Genomic DNA, 21,867 nt, shown 5'->3' with positions numbered 1-21,867 from the left:
AACAGGAAGGTGGAGTAGGAAAGCAGGCCTGGGGGAGCAGGGTGGGCATCATAGGAGGCGGACAGGAAGTGGATGGAGTAAGGTGGGAGGCCAGAGCAGTGGACAAGGAAGTGGGGGGGACTCGAGGCAAGGACAGAGACAGGGCCCCTCCTAACACCACCACTCCAAAGGAGTCACCTAGCGTGGAAGGACCGAAGGAAACCTGTGACCCACGGCAAGCAACTGTGGTAAGGATGGCGCACACATGGGCCTCCTCTGATATGACACTGTGTGTGCTGTCATCGAATCACCATTTCCCAGGTCCCCACCCATGACCCGGCGCCCAGGAGGCTGCTGGTACCTATGCGAGATAGAAAGACAGGAGAGCCTGTAGGCTATGTCCATCAAAACCACAGCACAACCACGGCCCACACCATGGCTGGCTCCTCCTCGTGCAGGGGAATGCTATAACAATTATTCAGGACATCAGAACTGGTCTCCATCCCTGTGCAAATATGTGTTCATGAGCAGATCTGTGACGGCACCGAACAAATGGACATCCCACACACGCGAACCAATTTATTCAATTCCCTACACTGCATTTCATTGGGTTCAGTGTCTGTGGAAAAGCATTTCCAATCCTCACACCAGACTGAACAAAATAAAGATGATTTTCTAGTCTCCCTCATTTATTTGCCTAATTTCTTGCAATGATACAAAGGGAGAACCTAAAAATCTCTTTCAAAGGCCTCTATGCATATATATTAGCTTTAGCAGTCAACCTGCAGAGTCATTTTCTCAACACTCTGTCATTAAGAATTACTAACCATCTTCCAAGCGTTCTGGGTTGCTGTTTCCCTCGCTCCAATATTGTCAAATAGTTCATGCAGCTCCCTGCAGGAGCTTTGCTAATAATTCCTTTTGCTTGCATCTTCCTATGGGGCAAGAATATTCATGTGTGCTACTGGAGATCTCTAGATATAATTAAATACTGAACGGATCCTGTGAACTAGGCAAGATTTAACTGTTGGATCTAACATAATCCTTGAACCTTTGACCCAAACAACTATTCAAGTCACTGCAAAAGGAAATATGAACATGTTTATTCATTAAAATTAGTACTCATAAACCACTTCTCACATATTTGTGATATATACTAAAATCATAGGTTGATGAAACTGTGTGTGTGTGAGAGAGAGAAAGAAAGAAAGAGAGAGAAAGAGAGAAAAAGAGAGAGAGAGAGAGTTAGTTCTGGGGCTTCAACTCAAGACCTGGGAGCTGTCCGTGAGATTAGTTTGCTCAAGGTTAGAATTCTACCACTTGAGCCACAGCTCCATTTCCAGCTTTTGAGTGACTAATTGGAGATAAAATTCTACAGACTTTCTTGCCCGAACTGGCTTCAAACCATGATCCTCCAATCTCAGCCTCCTGAGTAGCTGTAATAATAGGCATGAGCAACAAACAGTACAAGAAATGTACCCAAGGCCTAACGTATGAAATTGTAACCTCTCAGTACATCACTTTGACAATAAATAAGAAAAATAAATAAATAAATAATATGTGAGTATGATAGAGTATTTGTACGTTCACACACAAAATATAAAGAAGAAAACAAAAACAAACTAAACATATCTTACCATGAGAATTAAATTATTGTTAACATGTTAAAATATTTACTATACCGCTATAACATTGCACACAATTTGTTTTCTGGTTTTAAAAAGCTTGGGGTATAAGTATGTTTAAACTGTTAATATATCATTCCATATTCTTGAAAAATATTATTGTAATACTTTCATCTTTTGATATTGTGATGCAAATTCAGCTTCCCTTGTTTAGCTTAATTTCTCCTCTACTTTGTCAGTACTAAAAATCTAAATGTAAATAAAAAACTTTTACATAAAAAAGTAATAATCGGCATGAGCCACCATGATGAAACTTTCTTTAAAAGTAATTTTATATTTTAGTCATAACTTATTAATCCTTCTCATCTTCACCATTATATAGATTCAAATTAAGTTGTTGCAAACTCTGTGACCATCATCATTTTATTTATGGACCACTAAGTTTATCTTCAAAAGACTAAATGATTAAAGCATTTTGTGCTAAGGCTCCAGGAAAATAGGGCTCAAAAATAGATAATTAGATAACCAAATAAATCATGGTGATGATTTCCATTTTTCTTTAGCCATTAATGAGACTAGAAATAATTGCCTTTCATGCTTTATCCACATGATTAGAAATTCTCCATGTCACAATAAATGTCTTAGTCAATACTGGGGTCTGGTTAGGACAGAGTTTGGGCATTTTTAAGGTTACAATCAATGAATACATAAAGGCAAAGCCGAGTGAGAAGCTCATTTCGGTCATTTCGATCAGCCTGTGTTTTAGAGAGAACAGATTTTACAACACCAAACACCCCCATTGGTGCCAGCCAAGATTTTTAATTAGCTTCCCAGCTTAACAGCAGTAATGGAAGGAGCAAAACTTGGGTCACCACTTAGTGTGTTTTGGATCCTTTGAAAACTGACTTTTGTTCTCTTCTAAGCCCTGGCATTGACTGACCGGCATCCCTCCATAGGAGTTCAGCACAGGGACAAATCAGCAGTGGCACAAATGCTCTCTAATTAACAGGAACAGGATATTGACAGGGTAGCCACTGCTTGACAGGTGCAACAGGAAAGTTTTAAGGCCATGAACTTTCCTTTACTTTCCGAAGTGATAACATTTGCCAGATTATCGCTGGGTTATTATTACCTTCCCCCCGTGAGTATTGCAAAATCCTCCCTTTAAAACACTTTTTTTTTTTTACTCTTGTAACTCAGTTGGAAATAGACAAAAAGATCACACTAATCAATGGTCATTTCTATCACAAAGCAGCTCTCCCAGACAAATTTTATAAAATTCATTAATTACTGAAATGATTGGTTTCTGGATCTAAGTTTTTTCCCTTTCCCCACCTGAAGGCTATTATCATAAACTCATCTGCCTAGATTTTTCCTGTTCTTCTGAACAGAAATATGCTGCTATTAAAATAAGACTTCCCATTCTACTAATACCTAGATTGTCCCAAGTCCCTCTGAGACAGCTACTCGAAAATGAAATGAGTCCCCAAGCCATTTGGCCAACTCCAGGAAGAAGATGAATCTGGCTTTCCAAATCCTTCCGCTGAGTATTTGTAAATCCTGCTTTGAAAAGGTAAGTTTTTCAGCAAAATGAATAGGTAATACTTTCACCTTCATCTCCAAATGAAAGAAAAATAAGTCAGTCTAGGTGAAGATGTTCAGAAGTTACCTTCACTCCAGAAACACAGCCTAGAATGTAAGTATAACTGTGCTTTATCCATCACTCCACTGATGGACCATACTTCCCGGCCCTCCTGGGGAAGTATGGAAGAGAGAGTCAGTGACACTGACCTTCTGATCATTCTAAAGCGCAACCAACAGACCCTAATGTATGAAATGCACTCTCTGGAAAAGAAAAAAAAAAAAGGTGAATTCGAAAGTTTGTCCTCAAACAGCTAATTGGACAGTTTTGCCTTTAACCTTTTACTGAGTTGTGGAAGATGAAGGATGGGCACGCATACTGGGGCTGTATTAGGAATTTTATGCTGGACGAATTGAATTTCTGGTGTTTTTTCCAAATAGATCAAAGAAGAAGACTGGGATGTGGCGCTCAGGACAGATTTCAGGTTGGACATGTAGGCTTATCTGCATAAAAATAGTACATAGCCTTGAGATGCCTTGGGCTCGCAAGCAGGTGAAAAGGACACTGTCAGAGCCTGGCATTTCCCACCCAATAAGTGAGGCAGGCAGGGAAACCAGCAAGGCATCCTGAGATAGCCCGGCCCACGTGAGGAGCTGAACCGGCGTCTGTGGGTGCATGGAGACCACATCTGGAGGGGAGCAGAGAATGGCCATCCATGCACACAGCCGTGGTAACCGAGGACTCTGAGAGCACTCATGGAACAGCAACACAAAGGCCCTGGATCCTGCCCAGGATTGGTAGTGTGGGTAACACTGTCAGCCCAGGAGGAGCAGGAAGAAGTGGAGAGGCTGCCCAAAGATGACTCTGTCCAAGAAGAAAGTGTAGGGAGAGTCAGCTTCATTTTATAATGATGAGGTTGCTTATCCATTTAGCATCTTAAGATTACAAAGCCAATCTTCAATGGTGAGAACCGCTTCATTACATAAAATCTGTGATGCAATTCTCTATTCACTAACATAAGAACATCGTCTTCTCATTTGCTTCTCTCTGCTCATCCTATATATAGTGTGCTGTTGTTTACAATTTTACTTTTTTCCCAAATTTGATCTGTCATAACCACTAATTAATCCTGCTTAAAGTTTTATAACTCTGAGTCTAATATATATATATATATGTATATGTATATACATTTCCCCTATTTCCCCTTTGTAAAAATAAAATCCGATGTTATCCAAACATGTAAAGTGGAGGTAATTGTTTGATCTTGCTTTTACTTTAAACAGATCCAAATACTTATACTTCATTTCATTTTTCTATAATCAAGACATAAGTCTCTGGAGCTTCCTTTTCTTCCATTTGGTGAACCTTCCTTACATTATCATTTCTCCCTCATTCTCAAGCAATACGCATTATAAAATCCTAGACTTCTTCCAATCGATCATGAAATATACATTTTTTTCAGGAATATTTCAAGTGTTACCACACATCATCCTTCCTAATTTAAGAAAGGACAGAGGGAAAAAAAAATTGAGTTCCTAGTTGGTAAAATTAATGTTTTTTGAGTTGTACTGCCTCCTAGTGCTGATGGAAGCTACAACACATGATTCCAGGAAATTGATTCAATATGCCTTTGCTGGGGCTGAACGGAAAGTTTTTAGCAGGAACCAAGACTCGGTGGTGGGTATTACCAAGCTGCTCATTCTTCCCATAATGAAGAATGGAAATCTTCTGTTTCTGAAGTTCTCCCAGACAAAGGACGGTAAAATATAGGCATATGTTTATTCTCTCCTAACAGTATATGCATCGCATCCAACTCAAAGGCACACCTGACGTTGCCGACAGATGGTAGGGAGTCTCTCTGAATTCTTGACACACTGCTGACACTTCCAACTCCATCAAGCTAACTTAAGTATTCCGAGGCTCGGGGCGGGGGGGGGGGGGGGGAAGCATGCGACGACGTAAGGCACGGCCTGAGAAGGCACCTGGCTCCCCAACTTCTTGAGTTGTCCTGAAGAAATCACCCAGTGTGTGATTTCACCCAGTCCTGTGGTGCTGTGATCTCCAGTGGGGAGACTCGGGGAGAGGGGAGCCCTGCAGCTGGACCGGCCGCTCACCCACCTGTGCTGAGGAACGCACGGGCTGCCCCCCACCTGCCTAGGGGAAGCAGACGCCCTAGGGGAAGGAGATGTGCCTTGGTCTCTGCCCGCTGCCTCGGGATGGACAGACAGTGAGAAGAAGTGATAGGCAGCAGGACGTCCCTTTTTTTTTTTGTAAGATGAAAACTAGGAGCAATAAGAAACAACTCAGTACTTTTGAAGTACACTGAATGAAAGAAAAATAGTAGAAATGAGAATAAATTCGCATTTCATGAGCGAAAGAAAAAGAGAGAGAAGTAGGAGAAGAAAATTTACTCAAGTATCTAATTACATACAGTGGGTGCTGGGTAGCAAAGAAACATGGACTCTATGGTCTCCCTCATTGGGAATAATTAGCACAGGTTTAGGCAAGTCACAGCAGAGGATCACAAGAGCCCAATAGCTAAACCCTTATGATCACATAAGATGATGCTGAGTGAAATGAACTCCATATTATGGAAACAAATGTTATATCACTGTTGTAATTACTTTCAACATGTGATGTGAAACCATAGCTTCTATTATTGATGATGTTCTTGTCTCCCCTTCCTGTGGTTGTACCTACACTATCTCCGTAATCTTATCTGAGTACATTGGAAACCGTGTATACTGGTATTAGAACTAGGAAATTGAATACCAAAATTGAGAGACACAGGGTTAAAAAAAAGACAAACAACTACAAAAGCAATACTTGCAAAACTGTTTGGTGTAAGTGAACTGAACACCTCATGGGGGGAAAGGGAAAGGAGGAGGAGGGAGGGGAAAATGAGGGACGAGGTAACAAACAGTACAAGAAATGTATCCAATGCCTAACATATGAAACTGTAACCTCTGTGTACATCAGCTTGATAATAAAAATTTGATATAAAAAAGAGGGTGCTGGGTAGTAGATGAACATATCACACCAAACTGATTCGGCAAAGAAATAACTGAGGTTTGAGAAATGAAATTATAGACCGTGTGTAGAAAAACAGAATGGACGCTGATAAAAACTCAATTATGTAGAACATTGACTCAAGGATTGTTACCTAACAGAGAAATGGAGAAATGGAAATTGTGCTTTTAAAAAAAATGAGAGGCATTAAGCTTTGACAAAGATGTAATATCCATATAACAATGGTTCTATAAAAAATTGTATAGAAAGCAACCAATAAAAAGAAGCAATGACGTACAAAATAAAATGAGTCCCCTAATGAAAGACACAATTTTCTGATTTTAAAAGTTTTATCAAGAGTCCAGAAAAGAAACAATGAGAGCTAGAAAGATGAAAAAGGACAGTAAGCAATATGGAAAGAGATAAACAACCCAGGCCTGGTGGTACAGACCTTGAGGCGAAGAACTCAAGGGGCTAAAGCAGAATTGTGAGTTCAAGGCCAGCTTGGGCTACATATATGGACCATTCATGCAATGCTGATAACATGTGCCAAAAACAGATAAAGGATGATGCAACAGTAAAATCAAACATTCGATGGTAAGAACAGGACATTAGCAGAAGAAAGATTCTCATCCAAGTCCACATAGGAAACTCTAGAAAAATAGTAAGACAACATCTTCCCCATTTTTGGTAATGGTAGGCTCTCTCCTGGTTATCCAGAAAGCTAAAAACAACAGGGTTTGCGCTGGTGCCTCGAAATACGTCACCCACTTGAATGAATGGAAAACAATCATTCTCTCTTTTTTGTTTTCTCTTTCTCTGTCTTTCCCTCTCCCTATATCACCTTCACTATCTCCCTTTCTTCTCCTCCTCTCCCTCCTCCTCTCTCCCAATCAAATATCACAAGATGTCACCTGTTACAATACTCTTTTACATCCTTCATGCAATTTCAGCCTGAATCTTACTGGAATTTCGGGTAGGGAGATGAAACACACATTCATATACTGTAAGTGATAAAGTGTAAAGGCTAAGCAAAATAATAAATTAAAATAAGCCTTAAAAATACAGAATAAATGAAGTTTTTCAACTAAGATGATACACATGGAGTAATGCGAATTAGTGAGAATGAGAATTATAAAAATAGATCTAAGCATATTAGAAACTTAGTTTAAGATGAAAAATGGCAAGAAATTGATCATTTATATAGTAAGTATAATCAGAGCAATGAGGTACATATCTTGAAGGAAATAACCTAAGATTTGTGTTTCAATCCACATAAAAAGTAACACAAATAACTTAATTCCTACATTTTAATCTATGAAATTACCAAATGAATAAGAAGCAGATTAATAAAAAAAATAACACACAGAACAACTTAATTTTCCTCCTGGGCAGACTCAAATCCTTTGAAATAAGCAAGAGTATTTTTTATTTAGCCATATTTAAAATCCAAAAAGTTATTGAAACAAGTGGTTTATCATTGTTGTTTTTATTTTCAACATACCATGTGAAATTATGTCCTTTTTCTTTTGTCTTTCTTTCCGTGGTTTTACCCCTGATATCATTATAACTGGTTTTAATACCCTGGATATTGTATATGTGTGTTTGGGAACTAAGGAAGGGAAAGGGAATACCAAAATCAAGAGACAAAGGATAAAAAGATAAACCAATGCAACAGCAATACTTACAAAACTATATGATATAAATCAACTGCACAACTCATGGGGAGGGGGAGAGGGAAATGGGAAGGGGGAAGGCAGGGGAAAATGAGGGAGGAGGTAACAAGTTAGGTAAGAAATGTACTCACTGCCTTATGTATGAAATGGTAAACCCTCTGTACTTCAATTTGACAATAAAGGAAAAACAAATAATCACTCCCAGCCCCCACAAAAAAAGGGGAGAAAAAACCAGAACCACAAACAGTATAGTAAATAAAAAAACTCTTACTTCCATTTTGTGGGTAGTCATTTTGTTAAATATTATTTTATATGATCATATGCACATATGTATTGAGCCCTTGTGATCCTCCCCTAAGAATATCCTCCTTTGTTCTCACTGTGTGAATGTTAAGACTGACCAAAGCCTCTTTGAAATCAGGTAAGGAAAAGATAGGGGGTTCTGACTAAAGAATGGGGAGAGAATACCTCTGAGAAATGGAAACACAATACATTGCAGTTGGATATCATCCTTCTTAGACAAGGGCCTCGCAGAAGGCACTGGACAGAGTGTAGTACAAAGCCTTCATCTTGCCCCTCTCTGGTGGTCACAACAGCCACAAGACACTCCTGTGGCCTGGGATATCATGTCCTAAAACAGCATCCGAGGCAGGAAGTAAGCAAGCTCACCAGACACTCTACACAGTATAGAAGACTCCAAACAGAATCATTCATGAGGAACTACAGACATTCTCACCAGCCAGCACCTGACAGTAGAGTGTCAAGCCCTCAGATTTCCACGACCAAGAATTTCCACACACAGCCATAAATTGTTTTCAGTTGCACCAACAAGAAAATGCAAAATATTTTGTCCCAATAACATTTATCAGAAAGCCTGATAAAATAAATGTCTGCTATATTCTATGAAATATGTACTCTGTCACACCTCAGATTCAGGGAAGTTTAAGGTCTTTGTATAAGTGTGTGTGTGTGTGTGTGTCAAACACACACTCACCCCAGCTCTAATTAAATCCATTCTGTTAACAAAAACAAGACAGAAGGCCATGGAGTGGCAGATGACACTCAGAGAGCAGATTGTATGTCTAAAAAGGCAATCATGTTTCTCTTTGTAGTCCTTTCTGTAAACAACCTATTCCCACAGAATTATGATATATATATATATATAATTAAAACATAATTCATGACAAATTTCTCAATTATCAGCATGCATTTGGATTTGTAATATACTAGTCTCCTTTAGTCCTTAGGGCACATTGGCATACTTTAGATAAAAATATTTCTATTTTCATTAACTACCTACCCTTTGTGAAGAACCTGTATAGAAATCTTAGCAAACTGTGATTGCCTTTTGCCCACTTCAGAGACTCATGGGAGAAAAAAAGTGCAGAGGACAATCACGAGTGGAGAGTCCTTGTCACCCTCTCAAAGAGATTTGCCATTTTTAATTTTCTGCTGCTTTGGGCTGTTATTTTCAATTTTCTATTGCTTCTTGACTTGCTTTTTTTCAATTTCACTCAGTAGTAAGGTCTTATTGGCTCACGTTTCTAATCCTAGCTACTCAGGAGGCTGAAATCTGAGGATTGTGGTTGAAAGCCAGTCTGGGCTGAAAAGTCCATGGGACTCTTATCTCCAGTGAACTAGCAAAAAGCCAGAAATGCACCCTGCCCCAAATGATAGAGGCTAGCCTTAAGCACAAAAGCTCTGGGACAGCACTCAGGCCCTGAGTTCAAGTTCCAGGGCTAGCACAAAAATATAAATGTAAAAATTACACTTTTTAAAGATTAAAATAAAAGATCCTAGAGTTGCTGGTGTGGTTAGCAAGGTGTTTAAGCAGGCAGGTGAGGAAGTCCTGGATGGGAAAGGTGGAATGTTCAATTCTGTTATTTTTCAAAAAGCTTCTCTCCCCATTTGTCCTTGATATTTTATCCTCTTACTTAAAAGTGAAATTGTTGGGCTGAACTCAGTGCTGTAATACAAGCTGATAATTCTCTGCCTTCATATTTTTCAAAGCTTCATTCAAGGGCCTTTCAAAAGGTACCCTTGATTTTCCATTAAAATTCAATTTGTTGATTTATGTATTTCAAGATGGAACTTCAGAGATCATTTTAAGAAATCAAAAGCACTATTTTTTGAGACATGGGTCTTTGAAAAGTTGATCCATGGAGTACATTCCTGGTTTTCAAATTTGGTTGCTGTTTCCTTTAAAAAAATATATAAATTCTGTAAGATTAAAAAAGTCCTCCTGTATGGGTCGGCTTTGAAGACAGATCTTTTCAATATTATATTCTTAAAATGCCAAATTTATCTTTTTAGCTGATCTAAAGAATTCAAAGGAAGTTAACATATGCTTTTTCAAGATCATAAATGTTTCTTTTTTCACACAAGGATCAGAAGAAGATCTTGATTGCCAAAAATACTTTTTAAATTCTACTATATCTGTATAGATTGTGGGGGAAAGAAAAGGTCAAAGTCATGAGGTTTCTGACAAGATAAAACAGATGGAAGAAACACTTCAAAGTCAGGGTAGTTGTGGTCACCACGTAAACATTTAGTGTTCAAATTAAATGTCATTGAACCCTTGGGTCACCGTTTATTTAGGCCGTTACATTTCTTTTAGAGGATTCATAGAAAAAAGAAAGACAACACCTCAAAAGGTTTCTTGGTCTGAATGATTCTTCTGAAAAAAAAAATGCCAAAGAGGAAGCTCATGCTTTTGTGGATGATAAGCAACTCTACAAAGACAGGGTAGAACCACCAGAGGTATTTGTTGAGGTAGATACATGTGCTCTAAAAGTCATCATCTTTACCAATGTGAGTTATTGTTATAAAAATGAACTTCCTAGATAATGAGCATGTTTGTTCACGATTCAAACACACAAACTCTAAAACATATGTAAAGCAACTTTAAGATAGCTGTACATGATTTGATGAGATTAAAGAATCTTTATTGATATTAAGGAATTATTGCCAAGTAATAGGTGTGACAACACTATAGAAAAAATTTCTCATTCGAAATCCTTACAGATGTACATATGAAAGAAAGTATTTCATATTATGCCTAGAATTTGTTTGTAAATACTCCGTGGTGGGGAAAGTAGAACGAAAATTTCACTTCATTTAGAAACAAGACTGCTCATATGTTTATAATCATTAAAGCTGAGTGACTGAACACAAGGGTTCACTGTGACATAATCACTAGTATTATAGATATTTGGAAGTTAAACTGATAAAATTTGGGGAGTCTTAACACAATGGCTTACTCCTATAATCCTAGCTGATCAGCAGAGACAGAAGGGTTACAGTTGGAGACCAGATTGGACAAGAAAAAATTAGCAAATAGACACATCCAAAAGAAGCAAAAATGACCAATAGACATATGAAAAAATGCTCAACCTCTCTGGACATAAAAGGAATGCAAACCAAAACAACACTGAGATTCTACCCCACCCCAAAAAGAGTGGCCATTTTCAAAAACGCAAACAGTAACAGATGGCAGTGAGGATGTAGGTGAAAATAATCCCTAATAAACTACTAGAGGGGATGTAAAGTTGTTCAATCTCTCTGGAAAGTAGTACAGAGGTTCTTTAAAAAAAAATCCTAAGCATAGAACTACCCTATGATCCAGCAATTCCACTCTCAGACATTTATCCAAAAGATTATAAACCAGGATACTGTAAAGCCATCAACACAAACATGTTCAGTGCAGCACTATTCACCATATCCAAGGTATGAAATCAGCCTAGATGCCTACAATGAGTTTCATTCTTCCATTTGAATGATATTGTACCATTTGCAATGAAATGGAAGGACCTGGAAAAAAAATAATGTTAAGTGAACTAAGTCAGGCCCAGAGAGACAAAGAACACATGCTTTCTCTCACATGAGGAAACTAGAATTAATTCACAACTATGTAAGTAATACTTCAAGGTGGTATGCAAGAGTACAAAACGTATTCACCAAAATATGGAAACATTCCTTAGAAAGGCCAACTCAGTCAAACAAAATAAACACCAGGAAACCAGTACTGGAAAGGGGAGAAGGAGTCAAGGGGAAAGTGCAGACAAACGAAGAGAGGAAGAGGTAAGAATACGGTCAGAAAATCTAATGTGTATCCTATAAAATTTTTAAAAATTGAGAGAAGAGGTGAGGTTGGAGAAATAAAGGAGAATGATGAAACCGGGGACGGTGATCAAGAGGCATTGTGTTCATCAACTGCTTTGTCGAAGGGAAACACCTTTGTACAACTATTTAAGGACAATAAAAGTATATTCTAAAAGTTTAGTAGGATCTTACCTCCGAAACAAGTCCAATGGGGTGATGCTTGCCTGTAATCACAGCCCAAGGCTGACTCCGGCTCAAGCACAAGACCCTATTTAAAAAAGAAAAGAACTAACTAAAAGTCAAAGAACTAGGGGAGTGGCTCAAGTGCTGGTGAGCTTGCCTACAAGCATAAGTTCAATCCTCAGTAACGGTACATAACGGTACATACCTGTTTGTGGTTCTAGCTATCTGTAGTGAGCCACAATCTGAAAAGATTAAATGGAAAATTCTAGAAAATTCTAGAAAATGGAAAATCTCGGGGCACCTCCCTCCATCCTTCCTGCTCAGGTCTGGCCAGCGTGCCCACAGTAAGCACCCACTCACCCATTCGTCACTGTATCCTTACTCAACAGCAAGCAGAGTATCTTAGCGTAGCAGTGCCTGCGTTCAAAGAATTCACTGTACGATTTCTGAAGCTTTGGGATCCTGTTTTTGCTTAGAACACTACATGTCAAAAGATGCCCTGGGAGAAGATTCCATCCAGAGCTCAACCTTGAACTTCACCTTTTCACTTCACCGTCTATTACAGTGAGGCTCTCATAGATGAGACCACGATAGTGCCAAGAAACTTTACTGCGAGCATCTTATCTTACTTTGGGATTGAACTTGGATGTTCTCTTTGGCACCTGACTAATTTACTTTTCTGTGAGTGCTAAAGGAAAAGACATGGCCGTGGGACTGGGTAAGCTGTCCCTTCATCCTAAGAGGAAATGGACAGTGGCTACAGGGTCTGGCGAGTGAGGACTTGGATGAAAACATTAGTATGTTGGACAGAACTGGAAGAATGTGGGCAGGAAAGCTTCTCAATCATGCTTAGGTTATTTATTCATTCTCTTTCTACCAGGCACTCGATTAGAGTTGCATCTCCTTTCTTAAACATGTGCATACCTTGAAGAAATTATATTCAAAAACTGCATTTTACATGCTAGTCAATAAATTTTAAAAGTCAGTGGCAACAATCAGGGGAAGTAATAAAAAAAACTTTTATCTAGTTATATATATGGATATCTATTCAGGCTTCTCCCAAATATCTCAGAGAAACAAATTTGTTTTCATGGCATTTTTAATAACCATAGGCTAACATTTGACTTTCTTGTTTCAAACAGATTAATGCATTATGCAAGTCTCACGGTTGTGAATGAAATAAGGAAATTCGTCACTCGCTTACTTTATCATCTGCTCCCTTTTGCATGCAACAGAGCCTGCAGTAGCTTATGTGTTATTTGCATTTCTTCCCGTGTTGCTAACAACCACAGGAAGCAGCTGGTGGGACTCTCCATGTAATCGATACCTTGTACATTAAAACCTCAACATCTCTCTATATAGCAGCAGCACATTTAATCATTGTCGCTGGCCCTGTGTAATCCTAGAGTGTATTGTGTACTGCTCAATAAATATTTTATGCTTCTCTTCTGAGGTTTATTTCTACTATCTCTAGACTACCTGGAAAGTTGTGTTTTTATTGGTCTTTCCTTTTTCAAAGCCTGCTAGTAGTCATTCATATGGCTTATCTCCTACGTTAGGATGAATCTGATGTTACAATGCTTAGTTTAACAGATAAATCAAGGGAAATTTTTATTTTGACCCAGATCTGTTTCCAAAGTGCTCCTGAGTGGTTTTGTCTTGCAAAAAAAAAATTGTTTGAATAGTGTTTGAATTATTAACAGCTCCTCCGATGAACTGCTATTATGGCTTTCTTGTTTAAGGGTAGCTTGTCACATTCATTTCTAACCACAGAGTAATGAATATGGATAAAACAAAGGTAGTCGTTCACAGCTCTTTTCCTAAATGCCTATCGGACCACAGCAAACAAATAACCCTGAAACCCACACAAAGTAAAAGTAAGATTAAGTCTAACTTGCCCTTTTATTTGAAGCAATGCAATAGTAGCAGGAACAAAGAATCTTTTCGTCTTTTTTTCTCCCCACTAAAAATGTATTTCCAAAATGTATTTCCAAAAATGTATTTCCAAAGACTAGTCCTCTCCAAGTGGGTTTAACATGAGATTCAGTTTTGACTGTACTGCAAAGAAAATCTTGATTCTGATTCATTTTTAATTTTTCTGATACTGGGACTTCATTTCTTGATGTTAAAAAAATCTACATAATTATTCCACCTGAGAATTATTTGGAAGTAAAGGCCAATGGCCTTGAGGCTAACCTTCTCTTTGTCTGAGCCCTTTGCCCTACACAAAATAACTTGAAAAGATACAAAGCACCTGATTCATCAAGCAAGACATAAGCGGTTGGTGCAGCACACGAGGCTGACAATCTAGTCCACACAATGAGACCCTGCTTTGTACCTACAATACAGATCTGCAGCGTTTACACCTGGAAACAATAGCGAAGGCAATTCTGCCTTACTTTGTTCTTCAGATGTGAAAAAAAAAAAACCCAGTATGTACCTAGTTACAAAACAGAGTAGGCAGTATTTTTATATTGCCACCATCAATTATATGAGCTTGAGTAACCTTTTTCCAGCTAGTAGAGTCCTGAGAGTTTCCTGAACTAATGCTGCCCACAATACAGGAACAGTTTCAAAGGATCTTTTCAGTGTCAGAAAGAGAAGCCAGCTGGCACTGCTCAGACATGACCAGATCTCTGATTTATAAAATGGGGACAGAACATGTCAGGAGAAATATCATCAAGGGTCTGGCAAAGGTATTTCTTTAACTCTCCTTTCTTCAAGTAAAGACTTCCTTACTGACAAAAATAGAAGGAAGGGAGGAGGGAGGGAAGAAGGAAATGAGAGAAGGAGGGATGGAAGGAAGGAAAGAAGGAAAGAAGGAAGGAAGGGAGGGAGGGAGGGAGGGAGGGAGGGAGGGAGGGAGGGAGGGAGGGAGGAAGGAAGGGAGGGAGGAAGGAAGGAAGGAAGGAAGGAAGGAAGGAAAGAAGGGAGGGAGGGAGGGAGGGAGGAAGGGAAGGAAAGAGGGAGGGAGGGAAGGAAGGAGGGAAGGGAGGGAGGGAAGGAGGGAGGGAGGGAAGAAAGGAGGGAAAGGAATCTGAAAACTTTTAGAGACAAACAGACAAAAGGCCAATTCTGGCATCAAGAAAGATGGATGTTGAAACTCATTTGTACAACTACATAAACATAATAAAATAAAAAAGTATATCACAAAAGAGAGATGCATCTATAAGTTCACCAGCCTCACCTTCAAAATCCATTAGCCCATGTCTATGAGAAAGAATTCGTTACCGAAGGGGATACAGAGATAAAATCGGAAACTTCTGGGATTGGGGATTTAGCACCATGGAAGAGGGCTTGCCTGGCAAGTGCAAAGCCCTGAGTTCAGTCCTCAGTTCTAAAAAAAGAAAATCATAAACTTCCAGTTCTTAGTAAAATACTGACAACATGAGGTTGGTTTTGCGCGTGTATGGGTGTGTGTGTGTGTGTGTGTGTGTGTGTGTGTGTGTGTGTGTGTGTGTGTGTTTGGACAAGGTTTCATCTGATGTTTCTTTTTTTTTTTTTTTTTTTTTTTTGGCCAGTCGTGGGCCTTGGACTCAGGGCCTGAGCACTGTCCCTGGCTTCTTCCCGCTCAAGGCTAGCACTCTGCCACTTGAGCCACAGCGCCGCTTCTGGCCGTTTTCTGTATATGTGGTGCTGGGGAATCGAACCTAGGGCCTCGTGTATCCGAGGCAGGCATTCTTGCCACTAGGCTATATCCCCAGCCCCTGATGTTTCTTAAGAACTATAAGGTCGTGCCAGTGAGCACCTCGATATTAACCTTTGACAGAAGAAAATGGATAGCTTAGATTGCAATGTGTGAAGCATGGTATCTACCTGGAAAGGGGTGTCCGGGAGCAGGGCAGGCCAAACACTCAGCAGTCCCGCAAGTCCATTCACTCTATCTCCTGAATTGTCTCCTTGCTGTCTCCATACGCATAGAGAGGTGTTTGCATACATGGCTCCCTTTAATACTTGCCTTGGGTTTTCACAGCACGGAAGAAGGTGCAGTAGCCATGTTTGCCCATTTCAAAGAGAGAATTGGACACCAAAGAAATGCAACGTACATGAAACGTCACTCAAGGTAAAAAGCAGTCACACTTACTCCCGGTGTTCTTCTAACACTTAAGCCAATGTTTTCTCATCTAATTTTTTTGAAGTAAAATTGAAGAAGCAAGGATATTAGGAAGAATAGCCCACAGCTGTATCAGTCATCATATTTCAGATTCTCCAAGGAGAAAGCAGAGGCAAATGCTCACTAAATTGTGTATGAATCTAAGAGGAGTTTTTCTAGAATCATTGTGAGCTGTTTGTGCCCTATTGCTTTGTTCTTGCAGACACAGCACTTACAAATTACATAACAATCCCCTAGATCTTTTGAAAAAAAGGGAAATATAAAATATCCATCATGAATCATGCACACTAAAAGCTCTACACTCGATGGAAAAGCCTAATGTGGTGTGTTTAAGCTTGCAATATGTTAACGTTCAAAGGCCTAATTGAGGAAATAATTCTCAGACGGAAGATGCATTCACAATGGGGGACCAAAACAAATAAACGCTTATATAGTCCTCCACATTAGGTTTCCTCACAAACCATGATGAAATGGGCCCAATGAAACTGTGGCCTGAAAAGAGAGATTTCCAGCTGGAGATACACTTCTTAAGAGGTTTCTTACACCTTCATTTTTGTGTCGGTGCACGGCTGATGAAGAACACTCACCTACAGCCCCGTAGCTCCTCTGATGGACTGCTTTCCTGATGATACTGTGTGTCCCTCTCTCTCGACGATGAGCAATGAAAGCTTGAGTGCCACACTTACACTGGCTGGAGGCCCATGTACACATGAACAGTTCCATCCAGAAACCAAGACCGCTCCGAACTCAATAGCAGGGGAGTCTTCTAAGGAATTTCTTCGTTCTATCTTACATTTTTGTGCTGTTCAGTAAAATAGTACATCCTCCAAGAAAATACTGGCCCCACGTTCTAAAGTATGCAACGTCAGACAGACATTCAAGGCAATATATCAATGCAGTCAGCCCTCTGTATTTACAAAGCTGTGGATAAAATAAAAAAAAAAGTGTATCTAGCCACACCACTCCTATAATGCTAGCTACTCAGGGGACTCACATTCAGGTGAGTGAAGTTCAAAGGCAGCCCAGGCAGAAAAGTTCATTGAAGACCAAGCAAAAAAAAGCAGGGTTGACCGTATGGCACAAGTGGTCCAGTGGTTTTGTAGTTTAGTACAAGCCATGAGAATGTGAGGTCCTGAGTTCAAATCCCACCATAAGGAAAACACATCTAAACATGTACAGACTCTTTTCGTGTCATTATTCCCTCGAAGACATCATAGAACAAATGGCCACATTGCGTTTACATTGTACCATGAAGTACAAATGCGCTAGAGATGTGAACGTCATCACATTTGATAAAGCAACCCTAAGACAGTAGACTTCATCTGACTACCCCATGTGATCATCCAGCTCAGTTCTGACGAGCAGCTTCCTGCTTCTTCCTTGAACTTCAGTTGTGAACTCTGTGTGATTTTTTTTTGCACAAATATCATTCATTGGATGAAATAAAAATGTGTGGCAATATAAGGCTTTGGTAACATCCACAAGGTCAAGACTTGTGCTGAGTGGCGGGGGATATGGCCTAGTGGCATGAGTGCCTGCCTCGTATACATGAGGCCCTGGGTTCAATTCCCCAGCACCACATATACAGAAAATGGCCAGAAGTGGCGCTGTGGCTCAAGTGGCAGAACAAAAAGAAGCCAGGGACAGTGCTCAGGCCCTGAGTCGAAGCCCCAGAACTGACCAAAAAAAAAAAAAAGACTTGTGCTGAGTGTGCATCTGTCCGCATAGAAACTAGGATGTGACCACGTCCACTTCGTAAGCGAACTCAGATTCCTCCTCCACCCCTGCTCATCGCGGACTGAGGAAAGGAACCAGCCAGTCACTGGACTCTTTGCCCCATCGTTCTGCTACCTGCACTCCACACCACATCACATCGCAGCTTTGCACACGAAAATTCCAAAAAAAAAACACCTTGGCAATCGACATCAACAACTTTTTTTTTACCCCTCTGGCATTTTAAGTCACAAAACACCGAGAGATCTTTCCCCTTCTCTTTTTCTAAGCATGAAATGGTTCTGTAGCTGGTGTGCTGGAACCCAAGGTTGCCATGAGCCAGGCAAAAGAAGAAAACTTTCTTCTGGTTCCAGGCTTATCCTTCAAGTGCCACCGACACAATAAGGGGAAGCCAAGAGGAAGCCTTAACGACTCTGGGCTCTCACAGACAGGTGTCAGCACCTCTGACACAGACACCCACCACCTTTCCCCCCCTGGCTCAGAAAGGCCTCAAGCTTCCCCCTTGGTCCCTGCAGGTGTCTGCAAATGAAAACACACATGCTCTTTATTTTGTCCGACCAAGCCCCTCACGTACACACCACCCCCTTTCTAATTAAACCCTGATCTCCATGAGCTGAGCAAAACATCCTCTCGCTAAAATACAGAGGAATCGACCACACGTATTCTTGAAGTTTGAGCTTCCCAAGGCCCATTCCCTGGAGTTTAAGCATTCTAAAGTATCATCTTTATGCCCATTCCTTTTTTCTCAATTCCTAATGTTCAGTAGACCACAGCTTTATTTTATTCTCTAAAACCAACCAGGTGCTTGGGTCAAAAAAAAAATTTTTTTTAAAAGCATTTTCCCCCAAAGCTATTACTTCCACTATGGATTACAAAAGTCTATTTTGAAATTTGAATGCTGAGAATTTCTTTCTCTTTGCCTTCCTGAGTTACCACTATTTGGCAAGAAGAGAATGTGGAAGGAAATTTCAGCTGCCTTAACGGAGGCAGAGAAGGGGAATATGGACTTTTCAAGATTGGGGAAGAGCCGATACGACTGTGCCTTCACTTACTCTGACTTCAAACATATTTTTGTTGAACAATCACAGTGCAGGAAAGTGTTACTTCGCTAGAGAACTGTAATTAATGTAGCTTGATCTCCCTTCCTTTTTTCTAAACAAATCACCCACTTGATCCCCTGCCTACGATGAGGGAGAATGTGGAAATCGCTGACATTGATCATGATATACTGCATTTGTAAACTGCTTTGCGAAGTGGCACTAAAAATAAGTTTTTAATTTAAAGAGAGGAAAAAGAAATATACTCTCATCATCATCGTGAGATTCCCAACTTCACAGACCATGTGCAAATCTCCCAGAAGCCCCAGTGTCCTCCTGAAGTGAACTGGATCTCAGCCCTATGCACAGAAACCAATTGTTGATGAGTCCTGTTGTTTCAGAAATAACAATGTATAGGCATACATCAAAGAAGTACCCTCTTTTTTGTGTGTGAAAAAAATAGGATGGAAAATACAACGCTGGCTGGTCACGAGGAAACTTGTTTATCGGGGCAGTACTCTTGTTTATCTGAGCACTTACTTGGGTTTCTAATAGACACCACTCACTCATCTGGACGGGAAGACTTCTGGACTAGTGGTAAAAAGAAAAGATGAGGTCATGGCTATACGTACACCTTTTCAATACTCTCTCTGATTCTGCCATACCTAACTCAAAGGGAAGCATTTGAGCAAAGCTCCAAATGTTCCCTGGGGGCGAGGCAGACTCTGGACTCCTACAGGACAAATGCAAGGCAAGGAGAAGTCGGTAGGGTTGCAGGATAAAGATGACTTGAAAGCCATCCTCTCTCCTCGAAGAGAAGAGGCTGTTTGTAAGAACCCTACAGCGCTGTTCACATCTTGACCACCGCCACCATTCGGAAGGGGCACAAACATTCTGATTCTTGTAACCCTCCTTAGCAATATTTTATTAGGCCTTCTCCACGGTAAGCCTCCAAATGAGGAGAGCTGGAGAGAAATCTTGTTTGGGCATCTCAATATTTCTAGAACATTCCTTTCCCCAGAGCCCACAAGTAGGAACTTCCCGTCGACCCCACATACCCATGCACATTCCTGTCCTGGCCTACATACATTGCACCGGAAATTTTGCCTCTAGTTATCTCACCACAAGCTGAGAAAGGATTTGGTATGATCTGTATTCATGTCACTGTTTCAGTAATGTAAGTGTGATTTTTATGTCTTAAATATTAAATATGCTAAATGATCTCTGAAAGGGGACGCAGTGTACTGCATTCTATTTTCTCAGAAAATATGCAGGCTCAATCATTTAATTATACATATGTCTCAACTGCAAACTTGGAATCCTGAAAGAATCCTTCATTTATCATGCAGTCTTTTTTTTTTTTTTGACACAAACACACAGGAAACCTTCTGGCTCCTTTATTATCTCATGGAACTGTGTGCTGGTTTGGGTATTTTTTTTTCAGATCACCCCATGCCTACTTTCACATCCGTCACATAAATAAACAACGCTCAGCCTTAGTGGGAAGCGATGGAGCTTCATCAGGAGAAGCTCATGAAGAGCATGCTCCTTTTTGTGAGGAGAGAAATCATAATTAAAAAGTAGAAGCAGGAACTCTCAGTGAGACCTCCAGGAGCACCGGTATTATCTGCCTCTCTACCCCCCCCCCCGCCTCCCACCCTCACCTCCCCCCCCCCCCGTTCCCCCCCCTGCCGCCCATGGGGCACAACCACAGTCAACACACCCTCCCCTGCCACCAGGCTTTCTATTTGCCTTTCTTTCTCTTTGTGATTCTCCTTCCACAAAGCTCAAGTTCCGCGCTCACAAAGAATCCTGAAGCTGGAATAAAGTTTGACTGAAAGAAATGCATGTACACATTACATATAACGAGGGAGTACTTCAAGAAGAAATAAACTCTACACAGATTCCCAAGTACGGCTGTTGTGGTCATGAAGATAAATACCGTTTATACGAAAGTTGCATGAACTCACTCAGGGCTGCACAGATGATAGCATTGACCAGATACTTGACTTCCTAGGCATCCTAGAACTTGCTTATAACCCTGTTGTATATTGGCTGGGAAAGCTCAGTAGTTATATCCTGATTGAATTGTACATATACGGTTAAGCCATGCTGTGTGTGTGTGTGTGTGTGTGTGTGTGTGTGTGTGTGTGTGTGTGTGTGAAATCAGGACCTAGACACTGTCCTTGAGCTTTTTCTCCCAAGGCTAATACTCTACTGCTTGAGCCACCGCTCCTCTTGCAGCTTTTTGGTGGGTTACAGGAGAAAAGACACTCACAGACTTCCCTGCCCGAACTGGCTTCAAACCTCAATCCTCAGATCTCAGCCTCCTGCGTAGTTAGGATGACAGGTGTGAGCCCGTGGTACTTGGCAACTGGACTTCTTGTTTTCAGAGTAGAAACCAGACCAGACATGCTCTTCCACTGTCCCCAGGGGCAGGTGCAGGAAGAGTCCTGAAGAGTTCTGTCCTGTTCCGTCTTCCTTATTTCCCAAACTTCAGGCTTTGTCCCATATGCCACTCTGAGCTTAATGGATGAAATTCCTAGCTAATGGGGACTTTCCGTGTGTGGCTCTGAGATTTCTGAGTGTGTGTTACAAACAGAGCCTCAGAAATTGTCAGCATTTACAGTTCCTGCTGCCCTAATTGAACATTTAAGCTAAATTAGCTGACAAATCAGCTACTTCTTCCTTATAATTGGTGGAGATTACATGTTAGAAAACTCAGCATCCTGCCCAAAACCCACACATAGAAAAGATAATAATGAACAATTTAATAAATTAGCATGCAGAAGTCAGCTAACTGAAAAGTTACATAGAGAAAAACACT

The sequence above is a fragment of the Perognathus longimembris genome, chromosome 15 (genome assembly GCF_023159225.1).
Source record: "Perognathus longimembris pacificus isolate PPM17 chromosome 15, ASM2315922v1, whole genome shotgun sequence".
Lineage (NCBI taxonomy): Eukaryota > Metazoa > Chordata > Mammalia > Rodentia > Heteromyidae > Perognathus > Perognathus longimembris.
This window is presented reverse-complemented; position numbering follows the sequence as displayed.